This window comes from Polistes fuscatus, unplaced genomic scaffold (assembly GCF_010416935.1).
Source record: "Polistes fuscatus isolate 324 unplaced genomic scaffold, CU_Pfus_HIC Scaffold4, whole genome shotgun sequence".
NCBI lineage: Eukaryota > Metazoa > Arthropoda > Insecta > Hymenoptera > Vespidae > Polistes > Polistes fuscatus.
In genome coordinates this window covers 644,160-655,511 of record NW_025113118.1, presented here as the reverse complement: position 1 = coordinate 655,511, position 11,352 = coordinate 644,160, and the positions used below count along the sequence as shown (strand labels likewise).

Genomic DNA, 11,352 nt, shown 5'->3' with positions numbered 1-11,352 from the left:
GCAGGACGCGATTCTCAGAAAAAGTATTGATGAGAAACTCGGAAAAATACAAATTCGAAATTTCCCTTAATCGACGTATTTCTTTTCTTTAGATTTGTCTTTTTGTCTTATCTTATCTTAGATAAAATAAATAATTCGTTAATTAATACCAATTTATTTTTTATTTAATAACATATACTCGTTTATAAAAATTGTAGATAACTTTGGAAAATTATCTAAATGATTTTCGACGAATAAATATAATTTAATATTTTATTTTCCTTTTATCGAATTACGTTTTATCGATCGGAAATATATTTTTCTACGTGTTTCTTTGTTAAGAATTACAATATTACTCATATCACGTAAGTACGTTTTGAATTCCGGCAGACTCGCGCGTGTATGATAAAGGAGTGAAATATAGCGCAACTACGAGACGTGGAAGAATTGAAAGTATTCGGCGAAATATACTGTCTAACCGAAGACGGATTGAATCTAGCGGAGGATATTCACGCATACACGGATAACATATTAAACAAGCTTGTGTATATATGTAAGCGCGTAGATACATATACCTATATATACAATAGGTGTACATATATATATATATATATATATACATATAGATATATATGTACATAGGCAGATGGGACGCAGACGCCGGCGTCGCGACGTTCGACGGTACAGTTCCCGTTGGACGGTCCTTCGAGATGGCAGGATTCGCTTCTAGATCCTCTCTCAGTCCTTCCTACGCCCTCGTCCTGGCACCAATGTTCTTTCCCTTATCTATTTTCGGGAAGATAAAGTTTTAAGAGAATGAACTTTCGCGCTAAGTTGACTCTTGCATTAGCTTCGTGATGTCTTTCAAATAGTCGTGAAAAGAAACAATGGGAAATATTATTTTTCATTATGATGTCACAGCTTTTTTTTTTCTTTTTCGACGTGTGTGTCCCGTATAGTGACAATTCTTTAGAATACACTTTTATTTGACAATTTCTTTCTTTGCATGAATAATGCATTTTTCTCTTTTTTTTTTCTTTCTTTTTTTTTTTTTAATTGGATCGTCCAAAGTTTTTAAATAAGTTTCACATAAGATCTCTTTAAAAATTTTCTTTGATAAAAAAAGAAAATAATTATATGTAAAAGAGTGTTCTTTCTTCTTCACGAGCAAAAGAGCTAGCGCGCCAAATACCTCCGAGGAGAGTCAACAGCTGATTGTTTCCCTTCCGTGGCGCTGCGTCGTGTCTTCGTTTTGAATTAATTACGTCACTAGGTACCACCCCACCATGCTCGACCTTCCCCGTGCTCTTAATAACTCGCTCTCCCACTCTCTGCTCTCCTCACTCGTTTCATTCTCACTTTCTCTTCATCTCTCTTTTTGTTTCCGAGCTTTTACTCGAGTTCCGTTTGTCTCTCTCTCTCTCTCTCCGTTTCTATTTTTTCTGCTATCATGTCCTTTCTTTCACGTTATCCTTTGATTGTACTCTCATATAGTTTACATTTACTTCATGTATTTTATACATTTTAACGAATGATTCTTTCGTGTTCGATCATCTCTGCGTATTATGAAGAAAATTCGACGATTTTTCAAGATCTTAAGAAAACACCATAAAACGATGCGTTATCTGAGTAAGTACTTTTTCAAATTTTGTAATTCAATTATATTTGTTTTGACTTTTTTTTTTTTAAAGATTAAAAGATCTCATTGTATAAACCATGTAATCCCATAAAGGTACATCGAATTGTATAAAGAATTTATTAGTGAAATTTTGTCAACGCTTGATTCTGACAAATGTACGTTATTTTAACGAGGACAAATCGAAATATTATATTTGTAGAGGAATAATGAATAGAATTTTCTTTGGGGGCGGAACGAAGGAGAGAGTACCAGAAACTTGATAAACGAATTATGATTTACTTCGGACGGGAACGGAACGCTCAATTTAAAAAATCGAGGAAAAATCTAAAGAAAAATCCGAAGTATCGTAAACCGCGATGCATTCTTCCTTTTCAATTTCTAAAAAAAAAAAGAAAAATAGTTGCGATTAGTGTGATTATTTTTAAAAGGATACTAAATATAATACCTCGTTGAAATTTGACTGAAATAAATGACAAAAATAAAATTAAAAAAAATAAAACGAATAAGATTAATTAAATATTATTCATCGAAATCACGATTAAAAATCACAAATAGAAAACTACGTTTGAAGAATGGACCAAGACACACATTGCTTTTTTCGATATCATTTTCAAATTTTTCACCAATGTTATATGAATTATTTAGTTATTATCGCGAAATGTTTGTCACAGAAACGTCAGTCTTCAACGAGATATCGTAGTAAACTGACAGAACGATTTAGGTAACGGAAAGCCGCGAGGTCGTTTTGCCGTCTGTCCGAAGCGGAAGGTGGGGAGGAAGACACCGGTTGCACTCATCAACCCTTCCCTCTCTTTCTCTTTCTCTCTCTCTTTCTCACTTACTTACTCTCTTTCTCCCCCCTTCTTTTCGTTCTTTTTTTGCCTGGTCTACATCAACTCCCCACTCTTTCTTTCACTTTTCGAGAAAAACTCAACGTAATTTGCACTCGTTATTAAACATCGTTGGAAGTTTAATAAGAAAAAATTACTTAGTAATATATAATATATATACTAATGTATATACTTTGTGAAATTCGTTAATTTGCGAAATGACTAGTAAAACCCTGAAATAACTATATACTGATCTATTTAAATATAAACGAAGGCAGAATAACATACTTCAAACAATTATAAGTAATATATGTATTCAAGAGATAAGTAGATAAAGTATGGGATTTAAATTTGATCCCAAAAGTAAGAAAAATATTCTTCGATTTCGTTTCAATATCTGAGTATAATGCACTGCTGTAAATTCAGAGAGAGAAAATATATGTTTCTTCGCTTTAAGGCCTTCCAACCAAAGATTATCTAATTTATTTATTTATTTATTTATTTATTTACGGGATAAACCCCTTAGTACATAAATTTAACAAACAGATCAAGTTAAAAAGAAAATAATAAATAATAATTAATAAAAATTAGTATATAAATTTAACAAAAGAGATATAGTAAAAAAGAAAATAATAAATAATATCAATATATAAATAATAAATAATACAATTAATATATAATAAATAATAAAAATAGTAAATAATAATAAGTTATACATACACCAACAAAAATTAAAATTCTAAATAAAAAAACTAAAATCTCTAGATAGAATTTTTCCACTGATTTAAGGGATTAAATTACATTTCTTTCGAAAACTATGAAAATGAAAATAAAATAAACGCGAATAATAATTGCTCATAGATTCGTTCTTATCTCTCTATTTCCTTTGAAAATAAATTTTCTGTCAGTCATGCTGTTTCATCGACTTTGTACGTACCTATACTTAAACTACTCGCCTCTTTTGAATTCATATACCTATAATCTCGTTATTTCCTAAGATTATGAGTTTTAGTATATAATAAAATTCTTTTTATATGCTTTCCTAAAAAGGTATATGTTAGTTATTTTGGGTAAAACCTAGGGTTACCACGATTTAACTGAAGTATACAATTTAACACTGACATATACATGTATAACCAAAATGAATATAAATAACGCAATTGTTACGAGATATTTTTGAGAGTTTCTTTCATGTAAAAAAATAAAGATAGAATAAAAGACGTTCAAGTTGTTTCTTCAAAGATCTCACGTTTACTTTTGAAAAGAAGGGTTAAGATGAAATATAGTCTCTTGACTGAGAAAATTTTCCCGATCCTTAGTCTGTTCGGATATCTCTCGAAGGTTCCCTTCTCCGTTTGCTCTAACCTTTTGCTCGGGCTACGGGATGGCGAGCGGGCGGGATTCACCCTACGAGGCACCCCGTTGTCGTTCTCTTTGTATATCCGCTCGAATAATGAATTATATTTTTCTCTTCCAGCGAAGCATAGATTATAATATTTTTTAGTATCTATAAAAACCGTGTGGAAGAGCCGTTGGTATGCCCCGATGTTTTTCTGTCCCTTTTTCTTTTCGTAGATCAGACGGGAGAGTGAGAAGGAAAGAAAGAAAGAGATAGAGAGAGAAAGAGATAGACGATAAAAGAAGGGGCTGGAAAAAAAGGGTGTCTAACGCGAGATCCTCACATAAATAATCAGGGCGAGTCTCTACCTGGCTGGCGCGGCTTTGCATACACGTTAACTAACTCCAGCTTTGAGAGACGTACAGGGACGCGACATATGCAGTGGGTTGACCCTATCTGTGTTTAATGATCCGCCAATAGGTCGTTCTTTCCACGGACTTCCTTTCTTCTTTCTTTTTCTCTTTTATTTTTATTTTTTTTTATTTTTTCCCCACTTTCCGCAACACGCGCTTTACCGGGACAAAAGAGTTATCGTCGAGTTCCACGACACAAAGATATGGTATAATATATCCTATGTAGATGTTATCCAAAAAAAAGTCCAAATAAAAGATTAGGGTATCATTCAGTAACGTAGATTCCAAAATCCAACATCCATTGAAGGTTGAATGGTTAGAACTAATACATATGATGGCGAATAAACTTGAGTCTAGAAAATATCGAATGAAGAAGGCTTTTTTCGTAAGTAAGCGTTTTACTTGGCAGCCCGTTCCACACATGGTGCCACGAAGAATCCCTTTCGCCGGTATTTTCGGTCTCCGTCTGTGCCAGATTAAGGCAATGTTTTAGATCTTATCCCTGAAATTATACGTCTGTCTGCTTGTCTGCTCCTACTCCAGGACCCTCAGGACGTTGGCACGCGGTATCAAACGCTAATCGCATGCCACGGCCTTTCCTTTTCCCTTATTCTCTTCCGTTCTGCTTTGCTTTACGTCTTCCTTCTTTTTTTTTCATTCTTTTTCTCATCCTGTGGGATATTCCCAAGGACACGTCTATCTTCACGTTTCATTCAAGACCAAGTATCTAGAGATTAAGATTAAGAAAATGTTCCTTTTTATCTTTTCCTTCTTAATATTTTGTATGTTAATGTTTAACATTTCAATGTCAATTAACGAGATATAAATTAAATTTGGAATTAATATAAACAAAGTTATTTCAAAGATCTCCTTTAATAATCCGAATGACGTCGATTAGTGGTCGCAACTTAGGTGAAACGGTTGGGATTAACGGTGACACTCGAGGCGCAAGCGCAACGATCACGCGGGACTAAGTTGGTCCTATCTTTTGCTTCAGCGTTATTACGCAACAAGTTGCTTTAGCCGCCCTCTCCACTCGCTTTTAGCCATCGGTTACCCGCGGTTATTAAGGGTGTCGCTTTCATTGGGCTACTACGTATATAGTACTATCCACATGTGCCGAGTATTTTATGTCGTCTTTAAAGACGATAGTTGATTACGAGTTTCTCTTAACGCTTGTGCGTTAAAATCGTACCTTCGCTTGGATGATAGTTATTAAATATAATACTAATACATAAGTCTACTAAATATAATCAGAAATAATGAGACAAGATAAATATTGAGACAGCTTGTGAAGTTTTAAAAAAAAATTTTAACATATTTGTTAGGACATATGGATTTCGAGATTTCTCTTCTTTTTTTATTCTATACATATCTAAACTTTCATAAACAGAATTCGCAAATCGTCTGTAAAAAAATAGATATTGGCATACATAAGAGAAAATTTGTACGGTCGATTAAGAACGCTATAGAGAGGAGGGTAGATTTTTGATTTATATTTCCAATTCAACCCTTTCTTACGTTAGCACATTGAATATGCTCTCAACGTAATCGTATGCATTTTACAGGATTTTTCCTATTCCAGCTGGTTGAAGCGTTATTTTAACACGTTCGAAACGCGTGACGTGCGTGCTTAGGGCCTGTAATAAATTTCTACGATCAACATGGAATCGCTCTTATGTTCCGACATGCGTGCTCAGGAAGGGGTCAAATCGAGCGAAAGGTGTATCTTCGAAAGGTTCGAGACCTTACAAAGAGCTCAACTGTCCGTTAGGGAAGAGAGAAGCTAGTTGCGACTACCTGATGGCTGAAGTGGTGCAAATATTTAACGCGATAAATGCGGCCCCTTTTCCTCTCACGTACAATGCGGTATAAGAAGCGTTTGTTTGTTTAACTACGATGATACGACCACTTTCGAGTGTATGATAAAGGATAAAAACCAACTGGCGGATCAGAAAATAAACTCATGCTAAAAAGACACAACGAACCCTTTAACGAAAAATTCGTCTAATTTTATAACGAACTTGAAAATTAAATTAGTTAATTTTAAAAACGAAAATCACATTTACATATATAGTTATATATTACATATAGTTGCGAGAAAAATAGAATAATATTATACTTATATAGATTATTGATATATACCATATATATATACAAGTAAAAGAAAATATAATATTGAGTCTGTAGGGTGTATTCTATCAATAGTAATCTAATGCCTAACGATCTCACGAGATATCTTTCCATGCTGTATACAAGTCCGCCTGTTTTCTTTTTAAGGACGAAATGGGGATTCGTGGATACTACGGATTATTATTGATATATACCTACATATTCGTATGTGTATATATTTATATATTAATATACTCAATAACATGTATTAGTAAGAATATGTAAAAGTCGCACACTTGTGTGCACATAAAAGCCAGAGTTCTCACATGTGCGCGTCACTCTTGCGAATATATGTATTACGTACGTTGTTCAATTTCACGACGTCTAGCTTCAATTCAGTCGGCGGATTTTCCACCATTACTCGAGCATGTTTCCTCTCCCCCCCTCTCTCTCTCTCTTTCTCTCTTTCTCTTTTTTCTTCTTTTTATATCTTTCTTTCTCTCCTTCTTTCTTTCTTCCTTCGTTCGTTCACTCGCTCATGCTCCTTGCCGGTTTCAGTGACGGTGCAACACTTTCTGCAAGAAGACAAATTGGAAATATCTCCTCGTAAAATACAGCAGTAGTGCAGGCTTCGACTCACTGAAATATATCTATATATCTACATACATAAATATATATGTATATATGTATATATGAGAACGACAAGGGTATATCCATTCGTACCAACTCGTTATTAAATATCCACCATATGCATCGAAAGCTAAAAGCGACCATCTACGAAAGTCGAGTTGAACTCGTGAACTCGACGAATTATTTATCGAACTAAATGTATTGACTTGCTATTACAATTTTTTAATTATTTCATTTTGTTCATTTTTTCAATGAAATCGGCTTATTTTTTTAGATTGATAATCATCATTTTAGGATATAAGGATTATACGGCGATCATTTTTGAAAATTTTTCTTTTCACATATAACAAAGATCGATAATAAAAAGCATCATTAGTATATAAAAGGAGGTTAGGATTAGAGTCTACCGAGGTAAAGATTTGACGGATTGGAAGAGAGAGAGTATGGTTTATGTAGGAAGGGTGGGACCAAGCATACGAGACAGCACCATTAATAATCGGAAAGTAATATAATGGTGCATTAAAGGACAGTGTAGCTTTCGAAACCCATGTAAAAGATCCCAAGGGATACCCCATGGAATTACTGTGAAAATGTTTATACCAGTGGTAACGGCAGGTAGTCGGGTCGTAGGTCAATGTGCCTTTCTTTTTTCTATAAAGAGATTTTCTATGGTTTTTTAAATGTTGTTTTCATCTTTTAAGATGATTTCAGAAAACTTATTTTGTAAAATCTATGAATTCTGTAAGACCTGTTAAATGAAACAGTGTCCGTTTTAGTATTGTATATCGTTTCCGTTATATTGATGCGATTAGAGGACAGGTTCACAGGAGAATTCGTGTCCATTTTCAAAACGACCTCGAAACGAGACGTGGTTATCTCCTGCTCCAGTACGTTCAGGTAGCAAAATCTAAAGCATCGTTCCTGGGTGAAACCCCCTCTTCGAATCGAACAAACACAATAGCGCATGGAAAAGAGGATGAGAAAGAGAGTGAGAGAGAGGCAGAGAGAGAAAGAGAGATAGAATGAGACAGAGAATGCATGCTACCTTCTGAAATGTAGGTAGGTACAATGACACCAAATAGGCGGTTGATTGCACAATACTTGGATGTTTATCGACCCATCATCGATACGTACCTCTTCCTTGCTCGTCCTTTAGATACATTCGTATATACATACGTACGCAAGCATGTGCCCATAGAGTCAACAACCGAATGTTACACCCAATTTAAGGCAGCGAATGTGCGGAACCGTTTCGATGCGCATTAGAAGGTGAAAGCTAACGGAGGATCTCATTTTCGACAATTTTATTCGAACGTCAATGAGCACGTATCCGATTCGACATTTTCTTTCTCTCTTTCACCGTAAATACCACGGAACGAAAATTCGATCGACCAGAAATATTCGTAAATTTATTCTGCATATAAGAGGAAAATGATATTATTCTACATATTTTCACGTCGTTAAAATGGAGACATTTTTTCGGCAGACTTTAATTATATTATTAAATCTTCGTTGCTAAACATCGTCGGACAAAGATAGTGGTAAGTTATATTTTCAAGCTTCCCTTGATAGCTGTGAATATAGAACGACTTAAGCTGCTTGACGGACATAGTTATTACAGGATTTTATTGCGTGGAGGTCGATAGCATGAAAAAAGGAAGTATAAAGCTCCTTGAGTTTGATATTTATCGGACTCTTTGTACCGATATATTTTCAGCAGACATTACATAAGAGAGAATTAAAAAGAGTTTATAAACTATTAATAACCACAACTATAGGTATGTATAAAAGCATTTATCTATAATATTTAACTTTGTACATACTTCGTATTAAGAAAACGATAATCAAGAGACATTATCGAATTAATATCGCCGATAAGAAGTATCGAGAAGCGAATCATCGTTCGTGTAGTAGTATGCCGAAAAAGCGAAAAAATAGGTGGAAGAGGAAGAAAGAGGTAAGAAAGAGAGAGTGTTCGGAAAGGGTAGAAAAAGAGGGAAGGGAATAGAAGAGAAGAGAAGCAGCAGGGGGTGGGGAATTCGCGCAGGGTTTTGGGGTTGGTCGAGGGTGGTGTGAGTATGTGGGGGTTGAAAGGCGTTGCCTGGCAACCACCCCCGGCTCTTCGTAATGGCCGCCACACACGTCACACACATACTCCCCCCTCCTTTCTTCTCTTCCACCACTTTTTCTTCTTCTTCTTCCTTGGAAATGCGTCCCTCCCCGCATAATACATATCCTGCACCCTACTACATGCCAGCCGTGCGCGCGGGCAGCCGGGGTAAATTCTTAAATTTTGCCCGAATTGAAAATTTCCATATCTTATTCCCGTGGCGCACAGAGCTCCTTGCAGTCGTCGTCATCGTCGTCGTCGTCTTCTTCTTCCTCTTCTTCTCTGTCGTCTTTTACGTCGAGGATGACGACGCGCGACAGCTGCAATCGAATCGAAAAATTTCTCCAAGTATTCCATCTCTCTCTCTTCTCTCTCTCTTTATTTCTTTCTTTCTCTTTTGTCCGATTTCAAGTACATACATCTTTCTATCTATCTTTTCATTCTTTCAATATAAAGAAGAAGAAGACATTTTCTTGTACTACTTCGAGTCTATTTATTTATTATAATTTCTCTCTCTCTCTCTCTCTCTCTCCCAATAATCTCAAAGAAGTTCATACGAAAAATAAAAGATGGAAGAGAGGAACAATCGTAATGGCCGAAAGTGATCGGAAAGTCGATTGAATTCTTGGATAACGTAGAACATTCGGAAGTAGGAAGTATAAGGCCGCAAGTCCTTTCATCGGACGTCGAGGCACGTGTTCGCGGTGGCAAGCGCTCGCAGCTGCCAGGACACTTATGCAAATCATGCCTCGAGCCGGCTGAGCTTTCGGCTTTATGCACTCCGTTTTAGTTTGCGAATTTGCATCGGTTGAATCGACTCTCTCTTTCTTTTTCTCTCTCTCTCTCTCTCTCTTTCTGTCTATTTTTTTTCTATTCCTCTCTCACACTCGTTAGCTATTTTTCTCTTTTTGTGCCCTACGTCTATTTCTCTTACTCTCTTTCTCGGTATACCCTTTTCTCCTTTTACCCTTTTACTCTCGCGATATATACCTGCGAGTACGCGAGTGCAATCGTTCTCGTATTCGTACATACATGTATGTATGTATGCGTGTATACGTGTGTGTATGCGTGTACCCATATCGGCGGTGCTACGTAACGCACGACAATATCGGCCAATTTGCATACGGACCTGGCTTCTACAGATCTTTTCAAAAGCTCGCGACACGGCATCGGATCGCAAAGTTCGAGAGGAGGGACTGACAGAAGGATAAATGGGGAGAACGAACAACTCAAACGAACCCTTTTTTTCCAACTAGTCAACGTATATTTTGTGTTCCATCGTAGTATTAGGCAAATTTATTTTTTTCGAAGTATGCTATTTCAACGAATTTTTCTATATTTTCTTATTTTTTTCTTTTTCTTTTTAATAACATATATACCCAAATGTATATTAAAAGAATGTTCGCAAACTGAAAGATCCAAAGGATATTGTTTGGATCGTGCTGTAGTATAGGACGTAGGGAAAAAGAGTAACCAATCCGCGTATGCCCGGAGTGGAATAATATTGTCATGCAAATATACCTCGCGATGTGTACGCGTACACGTAGTACATGTAGAGAGACAAACAGACGTGTACGCACACGTATGGAGAAAGATATATGTGTGTATGTAAGAGAGAGAGACACGTTGATCCACGTTGCTATGTATGGACACGCTTGCCATGATTTACATATACTCTGTATGAGGACGGAACAAACGAGCGAGCGAGTAGGAAGGAGATATATAGATAGATTGATAGAAAAGAGGATGGAAGAAGAATGGTTTTGCTACACCTACCTGATTATTCGTTCGAGACCCGGAGGGTCGGTCGATGGCAGGAGTAGAAAACACGTGAGAGGGATGCTGCTGACTCGACGGAGGTTTGCACGAAAGAGAGGAAGAGGGATCGCTACGGATACGCACATATTTGCAAATATATTTAGCCTCGTTCGACAAGATCGAAAAGTTAAAAGGGCAAACCCCATGCATCAAGCACGATACTCGCATCGAGTTCGTTCATCCGAAATCAATTTAATGATTTCGTATTCCAATTATCATGATGATTTCTTTCTATTTCCGAACGATTATGATATCGTTAAGACATAAATACGGTGGACTTGTTTTAATCGATAATTTTGTGTAAGATTCATGAATGATAAGTAATAGAAATGAACACTTATGTGAGGGAATATGAAGAATATTTTTAATCTCATTGATAGAAATTAGTATTGATATCATTTCTATAGTAATTAGTAGTTAAACGGTATTAATCGTGATTCCCCTCGAATGAAAAGCTTTAGAATTTTGATGCAGCCAATCGA

The 11,352-nt window shown here is 36.0% G+C and overlaps 1 protein-coding gene and 2 long non-coding RNA genes across 4 annotated transcripts in view; 1 reads left to right on the top strand and 2 right to left on the bottom strand.

Annotated features, from left to right (window-relative positions):
• LOC122521273 (UPF0489 protein C5orf22 homolog) overlaps positions 1 to 11,352 on the bottom strand; it is a 443,816-nt gene that overhangs the window by 28,483 nt on the left and 403,981 nt on the right. The window lies entirely within an intron of this gene.
• LOC122521276 lies at positions 143 to 2,291 on the bottom strand. Its single transcript, XR_006304718.1, has 3 exons — positions 2,064 to 2,291; positions 1,172 to 1,996; positions 143 to 765 (listed from the first exon to the last, which is right to left on the bottom strand). It is a non-coding gene; the product is annotated as an uncharacterized LOC122521276 (long non-coding RNA).
• LOC122521279 overlaps positions 1,534 to 11,352 on the top strand; it is a 48,560-nt gene continuing 38,741 nt past the window's right edge. The window contains exon 1 of the long non-coding RNA XR_006304724.1: positions 1,534 to 1,608. This is a non-coding gene — a long non-coding RNA (uncharacterized LOC122521279). The remainder of the gene's footprint in view (positions 1,609 to 11,352) is intronic.